Raw genomic sequence first — 24,998 nt, forward strand, 5'->3', positions numbered from 1 at the left:
TTCGCAATCCCACCATGGCATTTATTTGGTGGACAGTGGGCGTTTTCTATGACATCCGGAACTAGAGATTTGGGAATCCGAAGCTTCCAATTAAACGATTCCCTCTCCGGGTTACCATCAGCATATTCGGTCCTTTTATAAAGGAGGTTGTCGATTACCAGTAGGTCAGGCAATCTGCTATCATTCTCACGGACATGACTTATCAATCTTTGATAATCTTCGGACAAGAACTCGGACGACTGCAAATCAACTAACGGACGGACCTCAATCTCACGGACTTCAGCTACTTCCTCAAAATTTTGTCGTGACAGACAATCAGGCACTACATTAAGCGAACCTTTCCTATGTTCGATGTTAAACTTAAATCCTTGCAATTTCAGAGACCAACGTGCTAGTCGGCTGGATAAATCGGTTTGTCGCATGAGCCACTGCAAGCTAGTGGTCAGTAACTATAGTGAACTCTTGTCCCTCTACATAGGCGCGGAATTGCTTCAAGCTAAGCAAAGCTGCTAGACATTCGAGCTCTGTTACACTATAGTTACTTTGCGCTTTGTTCAACTTTTGGGAAAAGTATGCTATAGGGACCTCAATATTATCAGCATTCCTTTGGACTAATACCGCACCAACTCCTAGCTTACTGGCATCACACTGGATGATGAAAGGTTTGTTATAATCTGGGCTGGCCAAAACTGGCGCTGTACAAAGTTTTTCTTTTAAAGCGCAGAAAGCTTGCTGAGCGTCGTCGTTCCAATCAAAACCTTTTCCCTTCTTTAACAAATTAGTGAGAGGACTTGTCAATGCAGCAAAGTTGTCCACGAATCGGCGATACCAACCCGCCATCCCCAGGAATCGTCTAACCTGCTTGACATTCGTTGGAACTGGGTATTGGGTTACGGCAGAAATCTTCTCGGGGTCGGTCTGTATAGTTCCGTCGCCCACAATATATCCCAGATATTTAACTTCCTTTATACAAAACCTGCTTTTGTTGACATTTATGGTCAATCCTGCTTTCCTTAGATGTAGAGCAACTTCAACTAGAACGGACATATGTGTCTCAAAATCTTCGGACACAATTAAAAGATCGTCTAAATAGACAAAAACCTGATTTCTTAAGTTGGGAGGTATTACGCGGTCCATCAAGCGACAGAGTGCTTGTGGGGCGTTACAAAGACCGAAAGGCATTACACGGTATCGGTAAAGCGGACGATTTGGGACGGTGAAACAGGTGTAATCTCGGGACTGTTCGGCAAGGGGAATTTGCCAAAAGGCACGCCGTAAATCAAGAGAACTAATAAATTTCGCCTTGGGTATTCTGCTGAGAATCCCATCAATATGAGGAAGGGGATAAGCGTCCTTAACGGTAACGCTGTTTACTTTTCGTGAATCCAGACACAGACGGACTTTACCTGGCTTTTTTACTAGAACTACCGGACTGGACCATGGACTGTTCGGAGCTTCCTCGATTACACCTAACTTTATCATTTCGTCAATTTCGGCATGTACGAGTTTCTCGACAGCTGGTGAAATTGGGAAATAACGCTGCTTTATCGGACGGACATTGGGTTCGAGCTGAATCTCGTACTCCAATAAAGACGTTTTTCCCAGGCCTTCTTTTTCAAAACTTGGGAATCTATTTTTAATCAATTGTAATTGCTGTTGTTGCTCAACACTCAATGAAAGCGAGTTCTCCTCAACCGTACAATTATGGTCAAAAGAAATTTCAGATATAATACTAGGTGCGATTTGGAATTTAATCCAAAAGTCGACTCCTAATATCAAATCTTGGGACATACTGGGGACAACGAAAAACGTTATCACCTCGGTTTTACCCTTATATACAACGTTAAGATCTATGGTACCGAAAACGACTTGCGTTTTGCCATCAGCGGTACAAATTGGCACTTTATGCTTCCGCAATTGCTGTTTAGCAACTTCTTTTGCCAACAAACCTCCTAGGCAAGACACTTGTGCTCCGCTGTCTAACAGTCCTAGATGATCACCTTCTAACAATCTAATCCTAGCATACGGCCTTAAGTCATTTTCTTTTTGCTGTAAAGAACAAATTACTCTCTTTAGGTTCCTTCTATTTGTTTTAACTTTTGTCCAGAAGTTTTTCATTCGTAGAGAAGAACGCTTTGGACTGCTGGGTTCTTCACAATCAGAGCTAAATATTATTTTCCTAACCTCGTTGTATCGTTTCAACCGCTCATCATATGGGATTATTTGTTTTCGTAAAGGAGTAGTACAACTGTGAGAATCACCAGGGAGTATACTTGATTGTACGCCGCTGGTGTGGTTGCGCGTGTGTATACGCACGATATCGCTATTTAGCGCTTGCTGTCGTTGCGAGGCATCTGTCGTGATTCCTCGCTCACTTTGCAGTTTCCCGGACTACATTTGGGGCATTTTGGGCGGTAGATATTGGGTGCGCCACAACCGTAACAAAATACAGTTCGGTCTTCAAGGCAATCATAATACCTATGCCCATCTTTATTGCAATTCCAGCAACCAGGTTTTAGTTTCGTATCTGGCTGAGAAACTGCGTCTACCTCTGCAAAATCGGTTTGCGTTATATGTTCATCAAAATCTAACTCAAGGTAGGCTTCATTTACCTGTCGCCTGGGTAATTGTCTGGGGTTATTGGCTTGTAAGAAAGACGTCGTCTTAGAAAGTTCGTTGGCAAGACTTTCACCTTTCAAACAGAGCCTGCGCAGCTCTGCCAAAGAGTGGATAGGAACGAAGAGGAGCTGTTGCCGAATACGTGGCCGCAAATTATGTTTCATTATTTCTAGTAGTTCTGTTTCAGACAAAGGAGTTTCCAACGGTTCAGCAATTTTCAAGATAGCATTACGGAAATCGTCAAATCCTTCACTTTGACCCTGCTTTCTAGCCCGAATAGATTCCTTTATCTCGAAATCACTTTTATGTTGCTGGAAGTTTGTTCGTAAAGCTTGGCATAAAGCTGGCCACGTAACGCGATCGACTGACCTACGATAGCGCCAGTACCAATCTTTAGCCTCATTGACAAACAAACTTTGGATATGCTCACATAAAATGTTGAAATTTCCATTCAGTGTATCGATAACTAGGAGCTCTATCCGCGACAGGAAGCTGTCAACGGATAAACGCGACGTACCGTCAAACTTAACATCCCAACTAGAGATCAATTGCGCGATCCTACCAGTATAGGGGATGGTTGAAATATCGCTAAGCCGCAATTGGTCAATATTATGGTTAAAGTTTAAATTACTCTGGCTGAGTAACGGAGGTGCTTCTCTCGGCCATACTGGTGTAGACCTATTAGCGGGGGGTTGGGCTGAGGATAAATTAGTAGGTTGAGTAATGTCGTTTGCACCAGGGGCTGGTGGCACAGGGTTAATATTCAATCTTTCTAGGAAGGTAGATAAAGAGCTTTCTATTCTCTGTTCTACCATTTGAGCTACGCGGTCTTCTATGCCGGCAAAAGCTGTTGCTGACCTTGCTGAAACAATGGCAGAAACCATGTTCCTAATACGCGCGTCATCTTCGTTTCCTGCTGCTGCTTCACCACCATGTGCTCCTTCGGCTCGTACGTTGTTGGCATTTTCCAATCTTTGTTTCAGCTCTTGCTGCGATTCACCACTGGTTCTAGGAGGGTTATCGTTCCCACTGGTGTTATCCGAGTTTCCTTGCAGCATGGTTTGTAATCTGGTATTAACGCCTGTGTTTTGGGGGAGTTCCCTACTGCTACAAGGTGCTCTGCACAAGGGGCAGGAATTATTCTTCCTTAGCCAAGGCAATAGGCAGTTCCTATGGAAGCGGTGATTGCAAGCAGTAACGAGCACGTTGTTCCTATTGGAAATCGGCTTTCTACACACGATACAGTGAGTTTGGAAAGGTGTGTGCTCGTCACTATGACGTAGTGACATATTTATTCCCGATAAAAAGGATGAAAATAACTCGCGTTCAAAAAAAAAACAAGAAAAAAACAGAAACCAATTTGTACTAACCTTTCGAACTTGGTTCGATTACGCAACGAAAATGTTCAAAAAAAAATTGTATGTCAACACCGAAAAGGTTTTCTAAAAAAAATGTAAACCCTTTCACGCTTCGAAATATATTCTGAAACGAAAAAAAAAGAAGTTTTATCAACAAGGTTGTGTATCAAAAAAAACAAAGAATCATCAAAATATTTTGGTTTGAGACCATGGGAGTCTCTGTTGTGGTAATGTGGCATAAGGTTAAAAATGGTAAGGGAGTCATATTGTGTTGTGGCATGTAACATTTTGGGGAAGAAACATCGGTTGTGATTTATTTTAATTACCACCACAATTTCCGAAATTTTTAAAATCTTTCCAAAAAAATTACAAAGACTAAAAAAATATTTAATGAGCTTGGCATCTCGAGGTTGAGTTTGAGATGTACTAATTGTTTGAAAACTTTAATATCTCCTCTCTTGTTATGTACCTGACGTGACCCTGGTAGGTCAACTGGCATTAAGCCTTAATGACAAAGTTTCCTAAAAGTTTATCACGCATTTAGGTACAAAAACAAATAAAATACTGTGTTTAAACGATTTCCTAAATACGAAGTCTTTTTTTCTCGCGGTACGAATCTTGAGGCATATAGCCTGTAGGGTCGTCAATTCCTTCGAAAATTATTCACATCCATACAAAAAAATGCTTAAACACAACAACAAACAAGAAAAATCTAAATTTAAAAATATTGAAAAAAATGAAAAATCAAAGCGGACAGACGAGCTGATTCCAAGAGGGAATCCTGAGTGTGAAACCACGAATTGAAAACAAAAAGTTTTCCTTCAATCGGGCCCCACGTTGGGCGCCATTTTATCTGTTATGATACCATCGACCGAGTGTACTGTAATCACAGTCTAAGGCGATAGAGAGGCAATGCTTGTGGCAAGGTGCATTGACCCCGGGGTGTGCACAGGCGTTTAGGCCCGGAGCTTCAGCTTCGTGGTATTCGATAACGCGATCAATACACCGCCTTGCCTTCTTCCGTCCATGGCCAAACAGGATAATTTATATTTGCACACAGGGACTTTCAAAAGCAACAAAAGAAAATCAACAGCAATGGATAGCCGAAAAGTTGCATTTGCTTGCCACATTCGGTAATATGACCCTGCACCACTACGTCCCATGCCAGGCAGCTCATTTAGAGAGATGTGGTGACTGCCCCTGAACCCGCCCTACCATTGGACTCCTTGATGTTATTGAGGCCCCAAGTACGTTACCTTCAACACCCCATGTCTCAACCCAATAAAAAAAAACAATTAGCTGTCCATTATTTATTAATTATTATTCACATTAAATCAATCCATTTTTCTATTTACAAAGGTTACCTTAATTCAGTCAGGCTACTCAGACTCATGAAATTTTGTGTATGTACATATTTTGCTAAAATTGCTTTATAGGATCTTCAGAAGAAAATTTACAATAGGGTTGAACTATAATTAGCCCCACAAACACTCACGTGTATCTCTAAATTTTAATATTAATTTATATATGTGAAACTTGTTAAAATGTACATATGTATGTAAGTACATCTGCACGGTGCTACGTACGTATTTAGGTATAAAAGAGGAAGGTCAAACTATAACACCAAAAAATGTGCGAATCCTAATTTGCCAATAAGCTAAACTCATCTAAGGTTGAGCAAATAAATATACGTGCATACATATGTACGTACAGGCAAAAAAAAAATATATGTATATATAGGAATCATATGTATATAAGTATTAAAGTAAATATTAGTAACATAATAGAATACTATAATTATAGGTGCATATGTATACAAGTATATGGTCAGAGAATATAACTCAGTATTTGAGCACCTTTCCTAGCTTCGAAGGCCTTCTCGCTGGCTAATTGAAAATTTAAAGAAATAGTCTCGGGCTAAGAAAAAAAAATAAATCACTTAAACAAAAAAATTAATGACTAACCTACGGCAACCATGTTTGTAGTAGCAAATACACAATTTGCGAATAATTCACAACAAAGCAAGGTTGGCCACTTCATACAACCCTCTCTCAAACATGTTCACCGCTTCTTCTTTACTTAAATATATTTCATTTGGTACATGTTTGAGAGTTGATTGTACACCAACAACGAGAAGCAGGTAATATACTGCTGTGGCTTAGCCACACAATCTTTACTTGGTAATTATTTAAAGTTAATGATTATGACCAATTCAATTTTTATGTTACCAAATTTTACAGTAGGTGTCACCTAAAAAGATCTACTTTTGTTCTAACCTAATATTGGGTCATTTTACATTATTATTTCACAAAATATTTGGGTTTTCTTTTCTTTTCTCTGATTAAAACATTCAGCTTGATTCGCTTTACAACATCTTATCAAATTTCTATGTAATTTTAAAACTTAATTCTGCTTCTTCTTCTCTTTCTTTGTTTTTGTTTTGTTCGAGTTGGATCTCCGCATGCGTTTTCCTTCGGTTTAACTACATTTGGTCTTTTATGGAAATTTCGGTTTGCAGGGTTTTTAGAAAACTCAATCGATGGGGGATTTTTGTTCTATAGGTGAAATTTTATATGATGCCTATGTGAACCCTTATAGCGTAATTGCTGTACATCGATTCTTGGGAATTTTGGACACATCCATGCGGGGCGAAATGCAAGAGGGCGGGGAAGGGGTGCTTGTGGCCCGCATAAACGACCCACAAGCACGATGACGCAAAAAGTGGTCGGTGAGTTGGAGTAAATCTGTGGAAAGATAGCACACCACAGATTTAGCAAGAGAGTAATAGCATTCTTTTTTTCTTTTTTTTTTTGTATTTTCTCTTTGGAAATTATAAGGGGCATGCGAATATTTAATATTAAAGGAATTTCACTATGAAGTCAAGGGAATACAATAATTAAAAGGGCAAACTTACCAATTATATTATATAGCATAGGTAGGGCTTCAGCACTAAATTGGCCACTTACGCGCACTGAGTTTAAGGCGGGATATCAATAAATATAATTGTTTGTTAATTTGCTTTACTTTAGCTACAACCACTCCGACTCAAAGTTTAAATTGAAAAGGTACTTTTTCGTCTACTTATTTTTCTTTTTCTTTTTTAAGACGATGATGTTGACGGTCCTCGATCTCAGCAGGAAAAGAAAGAGATTATGTTGCGGAAGTGGTAGTGGACCCACATGCTGGATATAGATGTCGATAACTAAGTTCAAAATCAGTTGTTTTTGACATAAACTGTATATATTGGGGTTTTGGAGTTGGAACAGTGGTGGTAGAGAAAAATAGACAGAAAGAAAAATATTTTTAAAGCAAAAAAAAAGAATTAATAATATGAAGAAGAATTTGCGGCTCAGTAGTACGGCACAATCTCACAATCATAAATACTTGCAAAAGCTTCATAGGAAATGTGTTTTACTTTGATCAGGGTAACTCAAATAGCTTTGATTTAAATCCTGGTTACATTGGACAATTGTACACATAAACCATTGATTGTGGAATCCTTGTTGTTATTATTTACTAAATTGAAGGATAAACCAGACTTGCGTACTTTTGCACGCAAGCAAAATATTTACATTTTTCGCCCACATAAGGTTCAAATATAGGTCACCCTAACATACACTAAAACATTTAGAAGGAAAATGGAAACGCACAAAACATAAAATTATGCCAGTCAACCAACCCTTTGCGCATCCAATGCACTCAGCCACAAATACAACATAATAATTTGGATAAACAAATATCAGCAGTAAAAGTCGCCAAACTAAGCGCTGCTACTAATTGGGACTTTTCTCTACATACTTACGTAAAAGCATCCGACACACCAACGCACGCCCTAAGCAGAAGCCGAAAGCATCCAAACGAGGCCAACGCACCATCAAAACCAAGTGACAGCGAACACACGCATAAACACAAATGATCGAATTCGATAGGTAAAGCAAACACTGGAAAACACGGCAGGCATACAACAAGCGTACGTACGAGATTTGGCACATTGTTCGCTATGTATATTAGGGCTCCCTAAAATTGGGATATGAAATGCCGGGATAGCGGATTGTCATACATGATCGAAAATATGCATATATGTATATATACCGATGTACCACCATATGTATGATAATGGAAAGAGGGAAAACGCATGTTAGCATGTAAGCATATGTATGTACCAATAGAATACAGCGAAAGTAGCGTTAAACTCGAATTCGATTTTTGCATTTCCAACTTTTATAATTGTTATTGTAAAATTACTGACTGCCTGCGTGCAGTCCTACATAATTTTATAACTGAGGAATTATTACAATGAATTGTTTTTAGGAAATAACTGTCCACCGGCGTACAAAATCGTATATAAGGGCGGCAAATTAGCTTGTAAGATCAGAAGCTAGGAGATAGGCATACGAGTCAGTGGGCTTCTACCACTGACCAACACGACCTGAAGGTTTCTACTTCATTTCGTGAATTATTTTATATTCAGTAGGAGGTTTCTACTCCAACTGACGGAGAGCTAGCAGAGGGGTTCTACCTCAGCTACTCTTATTTAGACAGGGACAAAGAATAGGAGTAGCTCTTAAGGATATCGACCTCTTTTTAAATAAACTTTATAACGTTTTCGGAACTCCTTTGTCTATTTATTTTCATCGGAATAGGTTCCCCCACCAAATGTAGGAATCCTGGACGGACTGGGCATACCTCAGCAGGAATTAGTCCGTCACAAATATGTACTCAGCACACTTTATCTCATTTGTGTTTTTGGTTGTGCAAAGGGCACTATGCATTAAACTTAGTTGTTTAGTGGTGGTCGGGCAGCCACCAGTAGATACTATTCCACTGAGGTATGCTGACTGGATATTCGGTTGGGAGATTCAAACAATGATTCAGATCATGTGCATTAAATTTTAATAAGGAATTCTATCCCCATAATATATGTATGTATCTATTTGAAATTTTCATGCTTCGCGAAATCGAATTTTTTATATTGCTAGTATACAACACTATATTTTTTGTAAAATAAGAGGTTGCAACTCTAGGAGGTATTGTATTGTCTCCCATTTTTTTGAAAAGTGTGCAGAGTTTCAGTTACTTACAAAATTCAAAAGGATTTGCATAGGTAGGGAAAACTTTGCGTCAGTCTGCTACTTCCCCCACCAGTGGTAAGGGTGGCAGATACTGCGTGATGTATTTTGTTTTCTTTGTTAAGGCCTCGTTCCTGTGTCCGAGTGATAGCATATGCTGTGGCAGATCGGTACTGCGTTAGGGTTCTGGTGTCCTCGCTCGCTCGAGTGAATTGTGGGTCTGATTTTTGAAAATCTAAAGATAATGGACCGAAGGCCTTTGTGGTTTGTGGCAGATAGCGGATCTGCGTTAGGATTGTTGGCCTCGTTCAGGAGAACGAGAGCTGGGTTATCGGTGTGTTGGGCTCGTTCGGGGTGAACGAGAGCTGGGTTATTTCTCTGGTGTCCTCGCTCTGGGCGAGCGAGTGAATTGTGGGGTTTTCTGTTCAGGGGGCCCCCCGGTTAGTATTATTAAAAAAATAGAAAATTTTTTTTTTGCGAGCTTCTGGTAAGCTCTCCCGTGTCTTCGTGCATCTCGCTCTCTTTCCCCATTGCCCACCAGTAGTAAGGCTTAGGATTCCCCCCGGTAGACTCGCCACGAGACCGGGGGTAGAGAACAAAAACAAAAAAACACACGATATACATGGCTCGAGAGAAAACACATTCAGGAGTAGCGGGGCATCACGGCGCATAGTTGAAATGGGTCTTCATGTCCCGCGCTCCCCTTCCCCATTTCCCCATTGCCATCGCGTAGTAAGATGTAGGATCGCCCTCCGGTAGACTCGCACCATCACGAGACCGGGGGGTTGATTATAATTAGGGCCTCGGGAGAGACACAAGCTTAGGGATAGCGGGGCATCACGGCGCGTGGTTGAACGTGTCTTTATGTGCCGCGCTCCCTTTCCCCATTGCCATCGCGTAGTACGTTTTAGGGTTCCCCTCCGGTAGACTCGCACCCTCACGAGACCGGGGGTTGATTGTAATATATGGCTCGGGAGAAACACAGGCTTAGGGTTAGAGAGACACGAAGACGCGAGTTCCTGAGGATGCTTTGAGTGTTATCACTAACCGTGGGCCTCTGGTTTTAGGTAGTCTGGGAAAATAGAATTTTGGGTTTTGTAGGGCGGAATTTGGCACCTTACATTTCATCCTCCTTGTCGTGGGACGGAAGGAGTGCCAATTTCGTAATTGGTCTACTTATTTGTCCCTTGGTTGTATGGACGTCAACAACAAGTACACGGTTATCAGAGCCTGGGTGTGTGTTGACGATTCTCCCCATTCTCCACTCGTTGGGTTGGAGGTTGTCCTCTTTGATAACAACTTGGTATGCGGGCTTTAGATTAGATTGTGGATGTTTCCACTTGTAACGTTTCTGGATCTCGGTGAGATATTCCGATTTCCATCTTTTGCAGAAAGTATGGTGCAGGGCCTTCATTTTCTGCCATCTGTTGACGATTGAGGCAGGATTCTCGTCACAGTCGAGTTCGGGTGGAGCTAACAGATGCCCACCCACGAGAAAGTGGCCTGGAGTAAGCTGCTCCAGGTCGGAAGGTTCATTGGATGAGGGACTGAGTGGTCTGGAGTTAAGGCATGCCTCTATTCGGCATAAGAGTCGTAAACTCCTCGAATGTATATTTGTGGGCGGCCGCGATCTTCTTGTAATGGGTCTTAAAACTTTATACACCGGCTTTCCACAAGCCTCCCATGAGAGGAGCACCTGGGGGTATAAAATCCCATGCGACAGTTTGATGGCTATATTTATTCATCGCCTCGTCCCTTGGCTGCCGCAGAAATGCCTTGAACTCGGATCGTAAAGATCGCGAGGCTTCGACAAAGTTAGTACCATTGTCGGAGTAGACGTTTTTTGGGCATCCTCGTCTGGATACAAATCTGGCGAAGGCAGCAACAAAGGAACCGGTACTGGGGTCGCTTGTCACTTCTAGGTGAATAGCTTTCGTCGAAAAGCAGACGAATAAGCAGACATATCCCTTTGAGATCCTACACCCTCTCCCTCGGCAAGACTATATGTCAAATGGTCCGGCGAAATCTACCACTGTATTTGTGAAGGTCCTAGCAAAGGTGGTGCGCTCCTTTGGAAGGATTCCCATAAGTTGAGTTTGTGCCCGCTTCTTATAAATAGTACAGACTTTACAGTTGTGGATGGCAGATCTTATCATGTTTTTAACACGCGGTATCCAGTACTGAGTGCAAATAAAGCGCAGCATCAACTGGTTTTCTCCATGGAGGGAGATCTTATGTATAAACTCAACTAGGAGTCTGGTTAACCTACTAGTGTACGGCAGGATAATGGGGTGTCGTTCGTTGTAGGGCATATTTTTGGATGCGTCAATTCTACCACCAGTTCTGATTATACCGTCAGTATCGATGAATGGGTTTAAGGGTAAAATTTCACTCTTCCCATGAATTAGTTTCCCTGACTTCAAATTGGCATACTCTGCTCGATAGTATTGCCTATGCAATCAATCGTTGCGTTTCTATTTCACCAGGTGCTATTGCATGAGACTCCCTTTTGAAAGAAACTTTAGTTTTTGGATGTGTTCTGCAGAAAAAACGAAAAATGTATGATATGACCCACAACGCCCTTGAAAAGTCGGAGAACCTATCAAGGATGTTAGGGTTGTTATTGACTGACGTTGCATGCACCTTTCCCCGCGGAATCAATAATTAGGTCTACACATATGTACGTACACGCAGCGGAGAAGCAACGCACAAACACATGCAGATATCTTATCTGAGATATGCAATTATAATTGTGGAAGTGTCGCTCACAAACACACGCGCATATGAGAGCTATACACGTACATATGTAGTTATAATTATAACAGATAACTAACTAATCAAAGAGTATTGAAATATTTAAATTTATAAAACGAAATGTTTGTGGTTTGAATGCCTGAACATCAATCTTATTTATTAAACAAATTCTTTCTCTTTTATAGATACATTCTTAACCCACACATTCATAATTACCTTAATACTAAAAATTTGTACATTTGTATTAACACTAATCTTACATGTAAATTTGTATACACGGTATGCATACATGTAGATTTGTAAGCATGGTATGCTTACCTGTAGATTTGTATGCATAGTCTGCATGCATGTAGATTTGTATGCATGCTATGCAGATATGTAAATATGTATGCATTCGTCAGCAAATCGATATTCTGTCTAGTTAATTCTCATGATTGGTTGTACGTAAATATTTTGGTGAGAAACTAAAATTGATAATAAGCAGAATTTATTATTTGTGAACAGACAAGAGTTTCCTATTCGGCATTCCATTGATGTCAGGTAACCGCCGTGTTAGGTCAATAATTTGTATAATATTGTAATATGATTGAGCTGTTAAAAATGTATTGCATAGGATTTCATGATGCGTAATGCCGCAAAATGTATTGCATAGGTGGGCATAGACGCTTAATGCTACACCATCCGCCTTAGAAAAAGAGGATTATATAATTGTTTTGTGAACAATTGTTTAAGACTCTTTGTTTTCATTTAGATGATTTTTATATTTTACTGTAACTTAATATTGTATTGAAAGAGTTTTTGGATTTAATTTCTGATTTGCTGACCTTCATACTTTTATTATTTGCATCTTACATATATTTTTTTTTCTTTTGTTTTTGTACAAGTCCCTTTTTTTCAAAATTTTAAATTTAACGATTATTTTACAGATAAAGAATTTTTTAAATTTGTTTTGCACAGCCGGTCTTTAAGAGCGTCGACTCACTTAAAAATCGGCATGCTCTTACAAATCGAGTAACTTGGAATGATTATTTGTATTAATTTAGCAAAAGATATTTTAAATGGGTTTAAGTATATTCTTATGGACTATTATTTCTTTTGTTTTGTTTGTACTATCTCTATTTTCTAAATTATATCGCACTACTTTCTTATAGAAAAATTTTTTTTTTTGTTTATCTATCTACCGAGGGTTAGAGTAAAGTATTTTCCTAATAAGTAAAAATATGATCTGATGAGACCTAGGCAATAAATGATTTTAGTTATTTTATTTTATTAAACTAATTTCGCATATTATTCAAGTCTTTTTTCTTTTCACATTTTTTTTTTTTTTTTTCTCATTCATAATAAGATGAATTTGTAATAGATTGTATAGACAATAGATGGGTTGCTGATGGAAGAGCGGGTAGCTATGTATTGATAGTAGTGGAAGGTACAGTGGGTGCAAAACAAAATTTGCGTATTTTTAAATGTTCTTTTTATTTTCTCAATAATTTCATATTTTCCAGCAATTTCTTTGATCTTATTTGCCATGCGATTTCTGCGGCGGTCACCAGGATAGAATCGTCATGACTTTTATGAAGAATTATTTTTATTTTTATTCCGGGATTTGTCACATGCACAACCTCTTTGGTTAATGCATCTATTTGATCTTAGAGAACTATCAATTATTATTTTACGTTTGCCTACTCGAGTAAATAATCAATCATTTTCAACCAATTTGTCCCTCAGGACAACTGTGTTTTTATTATAAATACCAAGTCCTGTATTGCCGGCATTCGCACAACGTGTGTACAGCCTGATAAGTAATTGTCCTAAGTCAATTTTATCATCTACAATCAGGTTTCTTGTATTTCCTACGCCACCATTTTTCTATCCTAAGATGAAAACGAGCGCGACATGTCTTATTGCTGCAAATTTATATAGCGCTTCACTTATATTTTTATAGGTTCTCTTTATGAATTTTCTTCATTTTTTCTTTTGTTGTTATGGGCTGGTTGAAAAATATGTATATTTTTTTTGTTAGGTTTTGCTTCCTTCCATTGTCCTAGAATTTCCCATTGCTTCCTGACCATCTTTGTCAGGAACATTCAACGGAATTATGCGAATTTTGATTTGCTGTTCGCTTTAGGCAGGGCTGCCTTTATTGTCGATTGTGACATTTTTAAGACTTACTATTTGCGATTTTACTTTAATTGTTTATTGCTCTTCCTCAGCTTTGAGCTTAGAAACTTGGGTATGAGAAAAAAGGGATATTAGACGCGCTGTTGCACGTTATTCATTTGCCTATATTTAAATTTCATATAGGGTTTAAGTATAGCTGCTATCGCCAGATTAATAGCACGATAACGCAGATTAAAACTGCTAGCCAAACATCTGGGATGTTTGGAGCAGCTTTATCTGATTCAGCTGGTGGTTCATATTTTGCTATCCTGTTCTCTGATGTTTCAAAGTTTTTTTCCTACCTCGTAGCCAGCTATGGCTATCATAGTGCCTTGGGCTATTTTTGTCCACCAAGACATTTTGAAAGTTAATAAGATGATAGATATTTTGTTTTATAACTTTTTATTTTGTCAAAATTGTTGATTAAAAATATTTTTATTTAAAAAAAATATATTTTAATATTCCAAAAAAAAAAATTGTTTTTATACTAACTTAGTGTAGTTTATAATATATTTGGAAATATTTTTATATATTCGTATTAAACAATCTTTTATTATATACTTTTTTTTTCGGATGCTACTCAACATTTGGCATTTTCGGGGAACACTCTCCTCATCATACACATTATTTCTTCCACCCTGGTAATGGGGTTTATAATGTCCTCTATTGTGGGTTCCCTTTCCATACCTATTATCTTCCACCATTTCTTTAAGCCTTCTAGTTCTTTTTGTAGGTTCCTAGTGTGTCGGGTATTTTCGTCCCACCAATAGAGAGGAATGTCTGAGGAATCTCTTTGCATTTTTATTTATTATTAACAGAGTAATTTTATTTTTAAACCTTATAAAAATGTCCTATGGACCTTCTCCAAAGGAAAGGTGAAACTGTCTGAAGTTAACTGACTATTTTAAAGAAGTGTCCTAAACATTCCAATTTACTTGAATAGTTTTCCTTATTAACATTATTGTATAAAATTCGTTTCTAAAATTTTTTTTTTGTTTTCCATAGAAAAAAAATTATTTCTAAAGTTAATATATTTAATATTCGTATTTTTCTTAAAATTGCAAATAAATTTGTTCAAAGTTTAACATATATATACTTCCTACACACTTTTCTTTAAATTTTGACAAAGTAGCTTTATATTTTTTCGATTAATTACGAGTCCTATTTAAAAAAAAATCCTAAGCAAAAACTTTCGTTTTTGCTCATAGTTTAGCGTCCATAAAGGCCGCCCAATTTGTTTCTAAATATACTTATGATATGCCGCTTTTCGCCAATCATGATGCCAGTTTAAATCGTAGTGCAAAGTTGTATACCGTCAGTCGAGTTGAAATATTATTCCACTTCTTCTATGCGCATCCAATTGTATCCAAATTTGTGTGTCGCCAGTTTGGTTGAAATGTTATTCCACTTCTTCTATGCGCAATCAGCTGCGTCCAAATTTGTGTGTCGCCAGTTTGACTGAAATGTTTTTTAAAAAACGTAATATCCGTTCATGCTCCTTGTCCAAGTAAAATATTCGCCAGTGTTCTTCATCTAGTATTCGCCAGTGCTCTTGATTAGTGTAAAAATTATATTGCTAGGACTTTTTGTTAGTCCTCTTTGGCACTAATGTGTGCCCATTAAATTTTGACTAATATATTCAATATTTTAATATTTGACTAAAAACTTGGCAGGATATCGGTTCAGCAAGATCTAGCGAATTTTGCTCAATGAGCAAATTTTCAGCTAATTGAAGATCAGGCTGGCAGGATCGCCATGAAATATTTAAATTTATAAAACGAAATGTTTGTGGTTTGAATGTCTGAACATCAATCTTATTTATTAAACAAATTCTTTCTCTTTTATAGATACATTCTTAACCTACACATTCATAATTACCTTAATACTAAAAATATGTACATTTGTATTAACACTAATCATACATGTAAATTTGTATACACGGTATGCATACATGTAGATTTGTAAGCATGGTATGCTTACCTGTAGATTTGTATGCATAGTCTGCATGCATGTAGATTTGTATGCACGCTATGCATATATGTAGATTTGTATGCATAGTATGCATGCATGTAGATTTGTATGCATAGTCTGCATGCATGTAGATTTGTATGCATGCTATGCAGATATGTAAATATGTATGCATTCGCCAGCAAATCGATGTTCTGTCTGGTTAATTCTCATGATTGGTTGTATGTAAATATTTTGGTGAGAAACTAAAATTGATAATAAGCAGAATTTATTATTTGTGAACAGACAAGAGTTTCATATTCGGCATTCCATTGATGTTAGATAACCGCTGTGTTAGGTCAATAATTTGTATAATATTGTAATATGATTGAGCTGTTAAAAATGTATTGCATAGGAGTTCATGATTGCATAGGTGGGAATAGACGCTTAATTCTACAGTATAAAAGGCAGCAATAGTAGAGGCGCTACAATCAGTTTTGATTAAGCACGCTATCTGTCGAGCAATAGTAGAGTTATTTATTGTGAAGTACTTTAATAAAGACCATTTTGCATTACTGAATAGTGGTGTTATTTATTCAACAGTTTAGTGATTCGAACTTAGCAGAAGGTTGCAAATGGGAGGATTTGCAGTAAAATCGTTACAGTATATATGTATGCATGTTACTTACTTACTTACTTAATTGGCGCTTAACCGTCTAAACGGTTATGGCCGTCCAACAAGGCGCGCCAATCGCTCCTTCGCTCCGCCAACCGGCGCCAATTGGTCACACCAAGGGAGTTTAAATCGTTTTCCACCTGGTCCTTCCAACGGAGTGGGGGCCGCCCTCTACCTCTGCTTCCATAGGCGGGTTCCGATAGAAACACTTTCTTGGCCGGAGCATCATCATTCATTCGCATAACATGGCCTAGCCAGCGCAGCCGCTGCGTTTTAATTCGCTGGACTATGTTGATGTCTGCGTATAGCTCGTGCAGCTCATCATTAAATCTTCTTCGGTACTCGCCATCGCCAACGCGTAGAGGTCTATTAATCTTTCGAAGAACTTTTCTCTCGAACACTCCCAAAGCCTCTTCATCTGCTGTTGTCATGGTCCATGCTTCTGCCCCATATAGCAGGACGGGTACGATAAGTGACTTGTAGAGTATGATTTTCGTTCGCCGAGAGAGGACTTTACTTTTCAATTGCCTACCTAGTCCAAAGTAGCATTTATTGGCAAGATTGATTCTTCGCTGGATTTCAGTGCTGATGTTGTTGCTGGTTCCCAAATAAACGAAGTGTTTTACTATTTCGAAATCATGGCTGCCAACAGTAGCGTGGTTGCCAAGGCGCGTATGCGCTGACTCTTTGCTCGATGACAGCAGGTACTTCGTTTTGTCCTCATTCACCATCAAATCCATCTTTACCGCTTCTTTTTCCAGTTTGGAGTAAGCAGAACTAACAGCGCGGGTGTTTAGGCCGATGATATCAATGTCATCAGCATATGCCAGTAATTCCACGCTTTTATAGTATATTGTTCCAGTGCGGTTAAGTTCTGCAGCTAGTATAATTTTCTCCAGCATCAAATTAAAGAAATCGCACGATAGGAGGTCACCCTGTCAGAAATCTCGTTTAGTTTCGAACGGCTCGGAGAGGTCCTTCCCAATTCTGACTGAGCTGATGGTGTTGCTCAACGTCATTTTGCACAGCCGTATAACTTTTGCGGAGAAACGAAATTCTGACATAGCGGCATATAGGCAGCTCCTTTTCTTTTTTCGAAGGCGGCTTTAAAGTCGACGAAGAGGTGATGTGTGTCGATTCTCTTTTCACGGGTTTTTTCCAAGATTTGGCGCATTGTGAAAATCTGGTCGATGGTAGATTTACCAGGTCTGAAGTCGCACTGATAAGGTCCAATCAACCGGTTCACGGTGGGCTTCAATCTTTAGCACAATACGCTTGAAAGGACCTTATATGCGATATTAAGATTCCACGATAGTTGGTGCATTTTTCAGTATCCCCCTTCTTGTGGACTGGGCAAAGAACACTTAGATTCCAACCGTCGGGCATGCACTCGTCCGCCCATATTTTGCTAAGAAGCTGCTGCATGCGCCTTGCCAACTCCTCGCCACCGTACTTAATAGCTCCGCAGGCAATCCATCAGGGCCCACGGCCTTGTTGTTTTTCAATCTGGTTATTGCTATTCTAACTTCGTCAAAATCGGGCGGGGAGATATATATTCCATCATCGATTGCGGGATCGGGTTCTTCATTTCTGCTCGGTGAATTGCTGCCTCCATTTAGGAGAGCAGAGAAGTATTCCCTCCATAATCTAAGCACTCTCTGGACATCAGTTACAAGGTCGCCGTTTTCGTTCCTACAGGAGTTTGCCCAGGTCTTAAAACCTTCCGTCTGTCGCCGTATTTCTGGTAAAATTTTCGGGCGTTGTTCCTGGTGGCTAGCAGCTCAAGCTCCTCGCACTAACGCCTTTCTGCTTCTGCTGTTTTCTTCCTGAAAAGGCGTCTCGTTTCCCTTTTCAACTCAGGATAGCGTCCACACACTCCTCTTGTCGCGCTCGCTTTTAATGTAGCCCTGTAGGCAGCGTCTTTTCTTGCGGTTGGAACGCGGCATTCTTCATCGTACCAGTTGTTTTTTCGTGGCCGCCGGTATACAATTTTTTCCTCGGCGGCAGTACGAAGTGCTTTGGAGATATGCTCCCACTGCTGCTGTATTCCTTCAGGATGAGTTGTGCTCTCAGAGAGTAGGTGTGAGAGTCGAGTTGCGAAATCATTGGCAGTATGGTGTAATTGAAGCTTTTCGACGTCTAGCTTTCCTTGTGTTTTTTATTGCTTGGTTTTTAGCCGGGTGCGTTTTTTGGCTGCAACGAGATAATGGTCCGAGTCGATGTTAGGTCCTCGAATCGTGCGCACATCTAAAACACTGGAGGCATGCCGTCCGTCTATCACAACGTGATCGATATGATTGCGAGTATTTCGATCAGGAGACAGCCATGTAGCTTGATGGATCTTTTTATGCATGAACCTCGTGCAGGATATGACCATGTTTCGAGCACCGGCAAAGTAAATCAGCCTCAGTCCGTTAGGAGAAGTTTCATTGTGTAGGCTGGACTTTCTGACTGTAGAGCCAAAAACACCTTCTTTGCCCACCCTGGCGTTAAAGTCGACAAGCACGACTTTTATATCAAGACGGGGGCAGCGCTCGTATGTGCGTTCTAATTGCTCATAAAAAGTGTCTTTCACCTCATCGTCTTTCTCCTCTGTCGGGTCATGGGCGCAGATGAATGATATATTAAAAAATTTTGCTTTTATTCGGATAGCGGCGAGACGCTCGCCAACAGGCGTGAACGCCAGCACTTGACGCCAACACGAATCCCGAAACAGCGCTTATTCGTTTGACCACTCCAATAGATGTCACAATTTTTGATCTTCTTTCTTCCTTGCTTCGTCCAACGCATTTCTTGGATGGCGGTGATGTCAGATTTTGCTTTGACGAGGACATCAACCAGCCGGACATCTGCACCAATCCCATTCAGGGAGCGGACGTTCCAGGAGCATGCCCTCAATTCATTGTCCTTCAAACGTTTGCCATGGTCGTCATCAATAGAGAGTATATTTATCTGAGGCTTGTTGTTATATTTCATTGGAGTATGGTTTTACGTGGCGGGTCCCAAGCCCAGCGCACAACCCGCTCAGCGGGGGTGAAAATATTACTTGCACGTTTATATAGCAAGCCGCTTGCTCGAAGACAGACGCCCGCTTGCAGCCGCACCTAGAGGTGTACCGACGCTTCCGATGATATCTCCCCCGGCTAGCCCTTAAACCGATTATGTCAGAATGGCCTAGCCTTCTCACATTAGCTCACCGTTAAACGGATGTTTAGCGGCTACCCAGAGGATACTTGGCCGCAAGCTACCTGCAGTAGTGAGCTGCTTGAACCGCATGCAAAAGAATCGCCCTGGCCATTCCCAGGTGAATGGCGGTCAGAAGCTTTCCCCACTTTCATGGACTTCTACACACGGCTCCACCCTCCTGTATGCATGTTAAGAGTAATTTTTTTTTTTCAGCGAATTCAGCACATCCACTCAACTACACCGGTGCCGTTGGAGTAAGAGTATTTGGGTGAGTGAAATTTGAGTACACTATTTTTGCCACTACACATACACGAATGTATGTACATCTCTTAACATATACTGCCTGATCTTCTTGAGAAAATAGAAGATAAGCAAAAGAGGAAACCTTAGCCTAAGGAATAGATGTACACACATAGCCACAAACATACGCACATTTTATTAATATGCCAAACTGGTTTTTCTGCTCTATTTATGAACTGCCTTTGCTTCAATAATTGATTATTGACATAGGTCAGGGAATAGGGTATCAGCTTTTTTTTTGCGTTTTATGTTTTTTTGCTTTTGCTTGCCGACCTTATGAGAACTTCAATATCTGCATCTCTAGGATTTTGAATTGACCCCTAGTAGCAGTTGGATATTAGGGTGGATCAGAAACCAAGTGGGATTTGTACTTTTAAGCAATTATAGGGTTTCATGTCTGCTTCTGTATCTAATTTATAATTAAATTTGAACTTAAATTACTCCTATTTATAAGTTAATTTAAACTAAGTTGTTGGATTCTTTGTAAATTTTTTATTTTAAGCAATTGATATTAAAAATAGAGGCATTAGTATAAGGGTGAACTACTGAAATATTAAATCTAGGTTATTTAGATTTTCTTGGAGTCATAGTTTAGCTATATATTTTTCTTTTTTTTTTTTTTTTTTTCTTTTTGTTATCGGTACCGATTTTCTTAAACATATAGGTTCGGAAATATCTGAATTGTCAATAAATTATAAGGAACGTATGGATGAAATCGTAAAATTTTAATAATGCAGGGCTAAGTTCGAATATTGGTGTTGGTGCTGCGTTTGGGCGTGGTAAGGTTAGGTGAAGGTGAGTGGTAGGGCATTATGACCGAGTGACAAACGGACAGACTGGTGTCAGGCTTAGGGGCACTGTAAGCTAAACAGGAGTCAGCACAGTGCCCACGGTGTGGTGCAAGTTGCACTGCAGAGGGAGGGTAGACTCCACCTGACAGGACATGCCTTCGTCTTTTTCTGCCCCTTATGCTTTCCCCTCTATAACTTTGCCACTCACGTCTATTTCTATCTGTTTCAGGTTTTTTTTCCAACACATATGCAGGTATGAACCCTTTTTGTTCATGTGGCTGCGGGTGAGGTCGGTGGTGCAATACCCCGCCCAAGACGACGAGCTAGCCTGGGCCCGCAAGCATACCTGCTTGCCGCCGCTCCTCACCACCCTCAGTCAGCCACGTAACAAAAAGCTAAAACTGCAACCGTGTTAACTTTTATATTGACAGCCAAGCAACAATTAAGGCAATAATCTCGCATAGCACAGCATCTAAAAGTGTGTTAGAGTGTAAGCAGTCTCGGGACAGGGAGAAGTATAATCTATATTGGGTCCCAGGGCATATGGGGATACATAAATGGGAAAAAGCAGATAAACTAGCTAAAAAGGGCGCATCTCTTGGAGCTTGCTCCGTAGACGTCCCAATTAGATTGGGCGAGATTAAAAGGCGAGAGGTGCACATGCTCGACCAAGCGGAAAAGGCGTGGGTTCAAGAGCGGGGCTGTAAAGTGTTGAAAATTATGTGTAGGTCTTACTACCTTAGACTAACGAAGTGTCTTCTATCATTAAAAGGAGAGGACTGTAGACTCATGACGGGTATTCTGACTGGACACTGCCTTCTGGCGTCACATGACTTTAAATTAGGCTTGGTCAGTGATAGCAGATGTAGGAAGTGCGGGTTGGCGGAGGAAACGATCGAGCACGTTCTGCGCTCGTGCCTTGCGCTTGCCAGGCTAAGACTCAAGCTATTAGGAGTGATACAGCCGTCAGATCTAGAAGCAGCAAGTGGCCTAAGTCATAGGAAGCTTCTAGTATTTGCCAAGAGGACGGAGATATTTTATAACGTAGGTCATGGTTTTTGAAAGGGGTTTTCAGTTTGGTCGTTAAAACAAACTTCTGGTAATACTACGGACTCAATCAGTCCATGTGAGGTCCTCATGGACCGACCAGTTCAACCTCACATAACCTAAGTTTCACTACTTCATCAGTATTTGTTAGGGCATTGTTCCTTTTTCCCATTTTGGAAAGTGACGTGGATATAATCTGATGTCTACCATTTTCAATACCAATATATCATCCACGATGCTATAAAAGCTGCTAACTCCATCCACCAAAATTTTCCAGTAGAATGAAAAAGATCCATGCCAAGTTAAAATGTATTGAAATTTTATGGAGTTAGCAACTTTTAATAATTTTGTTGGTGTTAGTGGTTCTGGATAATAAACACATACTTTTCTCTTTCCACCATATGCAGAAATCGTCTCCCATTCCACCATAACAAAAAGTCGGTTTAAGTTGAACTCGGAGCTTTTACCGCATCGTTGATGATCTTAATTTGTGCTGGTGTTAATGGACTAAACTTTGTAGACTATTGGTTCATGGTAAAGTATCGGGGAAAAGTATCGAGGTAAAGTATCGATACTTTACTCAGTACTTGGAAAAAAACATCGAGTACGAAATACTAGAGTATTTTTTGGAAAAGTATCGATACTACTCACTCAGTACTCGTATCGTTCTATCACTACCTCCACATTTTAGGCCAAAGGACTTGAAAAATATCTACCAAATAGGTTTAATAATGGGCATCGTAGTAGGGATATGAGAAAGTGCTTGTCAAATTGGGTATCTTATACATAGTTGAACAAAAAAGTAACGAAAACAATGAAAATATACATCGGTCTCACATATATACCTAAGTAATGGTGGAATCACCAGGTGACGGAAACAAAAAAAGACAAAAGATGTACGCTATCTGAAACGGTAGGGATGTATTTTCGACAGTCAGGAGAGGGTGACATTTTTAACCGCTTTGAAAAAATAGGAGTAGAAAAATAAATACCTTGCTACGAAAGCCATTACATAAAATGCTTTTTTCAGTGCCACCTAACGCCAATGCAAAAGGGAATACACAGGACCAGTGTGAGTTTACATTACTTTAAGGATCGAATAAAAATAAAAAATTCAATTTGAAATTAAATTGAATTTATAAAAAGTAAAGTCCTTTCTGGGCAAGCCAATGAAGATAATGCATTACAAGTCACTTATCGTACCCGTTCTGCTATAAGGAACAGAATGATGGACCACGACAATATCAGATGTAGCGACTCTGGCAATGTCCGAAAAATGTACGGACCTATACGCGTTGGCGACGGCGAGCACCGAAGAAGATTAAGGCTGTTCGAGCATTACGCAGACATCAACATAGTCCAGCAGCGTCAAAACTGGCAGCGCTACAGCAATAAAATTCGATCCCGAACACACTTTAGAAATATTTCTATGTTTATTTAATTTTATTATTTTAAAATTCTTTTTATTGACTTCAAAAATTTAACATTTAAAAATTTTATTTATAACATGATAATATAATCTAAAATATTTTTAAAACACAAAGTAAAAGTGAACGATTACATAAAGTTAACCTTACATCTACTCCAAAAAATTCATGTTAAAGAGCTAACATTTTCAAAAATATGCTATATTCAAAAGTAGAATAGTATTAAGTTTAGAATTGAAGTATAAAGAGTCCTACACACATTGCATAGCCGACTGTATCATTTTTTGGGACATCTAGTGTTATCCCGTCGCAGTTTAATAAACTTGCTCATTGGCTCATAGCATAGCAGAGAATTGTTCCTGTGGCGGGAGCTATGTGTGAGTCTGTGATTGCAATTATTGATAAGCGTGATTGGGAGAGGGAAGCAGATGCTGTCACAGTTAGACAGTCACGGTCGTTGCTTCCACACTGTTTTGGAACCGAATTCGAAAGAACGTCCTACGATAAATAGCGTTCAGCTACAATTGTAATATGGTAATGAAATAATTGAATTCTGAGTAGTGCCACTTAAGCGGCATCAAAATTTAATTGACTGTATTCAGTAAATTTCGGCTTATTTATACTAAAATATTCTACACACATACTTATGTATTAAATTTCCTATATACTAATCATACGTACATACATATTGCATGAGCGATGTAAACGTTTGTACATAGCAACCGTTCGCATGGTCGCTGTTACATAAGCGTGGCTCATATATCGCACGCGCTTCGCTTGCTTGCCTACCTGTGGGAACGTAATTATGTTGACGTTGCTTATTATAAACACATTCATACTTGCGACATAAGTAAGTCGAATGCAATGCAGCGTGAGAAACGTTTAGAACGCATGCAAGATATATGTATGTAACACAATTACTAAAATCAACAACAAATTTCATAAAATAAATAACATAAAAAAGACGGCAAATACAATTTAGACTTCCGACGCACAAGGAGGCACTGTTTGTGCGATTACAAAAATCAAAAAAACATTAAAAAATCAAACAAATTTACACCAGTTTTAAACATAAATAAATAATAAATATTTTAACTGTACACCATTACAATGTTTTACTTACAATAATATATAATTACAAAAACATTAACAAGTTGGTAAAAACTAAAACAGGAACATAACAAAGTTTGCTAGCGGCAAAGACAGATTAGTAAGTTCAGTCGTGAGTTGAAAGCCCCAACGGTTTGCACAAATAAAATGAAATAAAAATAACAAAACAACAAATAGGAAAAACTGATGTTAAATCACATACATACAGACGCAGTGATAGCCTAATGGTGGGCCTGCGGTTTTAGAAGTTCGGCGACTCGAGTTCGAATCTCACTCGGGGAGAATATAATTTCTAATAAAAAAATACAACACAACAATGAAACAGATCCTTAGGAGACTTTTAATGTCAGATAGATCGGCAAGTGTATTGACCGGGGTTAGTGACCAAGCAAAATTTGTAATGTGTGAACTGACAAGGGTTTCATATTCCGCATTCCATTGATGTTCGAGTTTTACCATCATAATAAAAATGCATTCATTTAATAAGAGAAATTATTGTGAATACGTCTCAAGCTCATTAAAATTTACGAATGTAATATATGAATAGACGATAAAAG

At 39.3% G+C, this 24,998-nt stretch overlaps 1 protein-coding gene across 6 annotated transcripts in view; it reads right to left on the reverse strand.

Moving 5' to 3' along the window:
* The window catches only part of chico (insulin receptor substrate 1 chico), a 1,085,300-nt gene that overhangs the window by 684,922 nt on the left and 375,380 nt on the right, over window positions 1–24,998 (reverse strand). The gene's annotated exons all lie outside the window — the stretch shown is intronic.

The sequence above is a fragment of the Eurosta solidaginis genome, chromosome 2, assembly GCF_040869045.1.
Source record: "Eurosta solidaginis isolate ZX-2024a chromosome 2, ASM4086904v1, whole genome shotgun sequence".
Classification (NCBI taxonomy): Eukaryota; Metazoa; Arthropoda; class Insecta; order Diptera; family Tephritidae; genus Eurosta; species Eurosta solidaginis.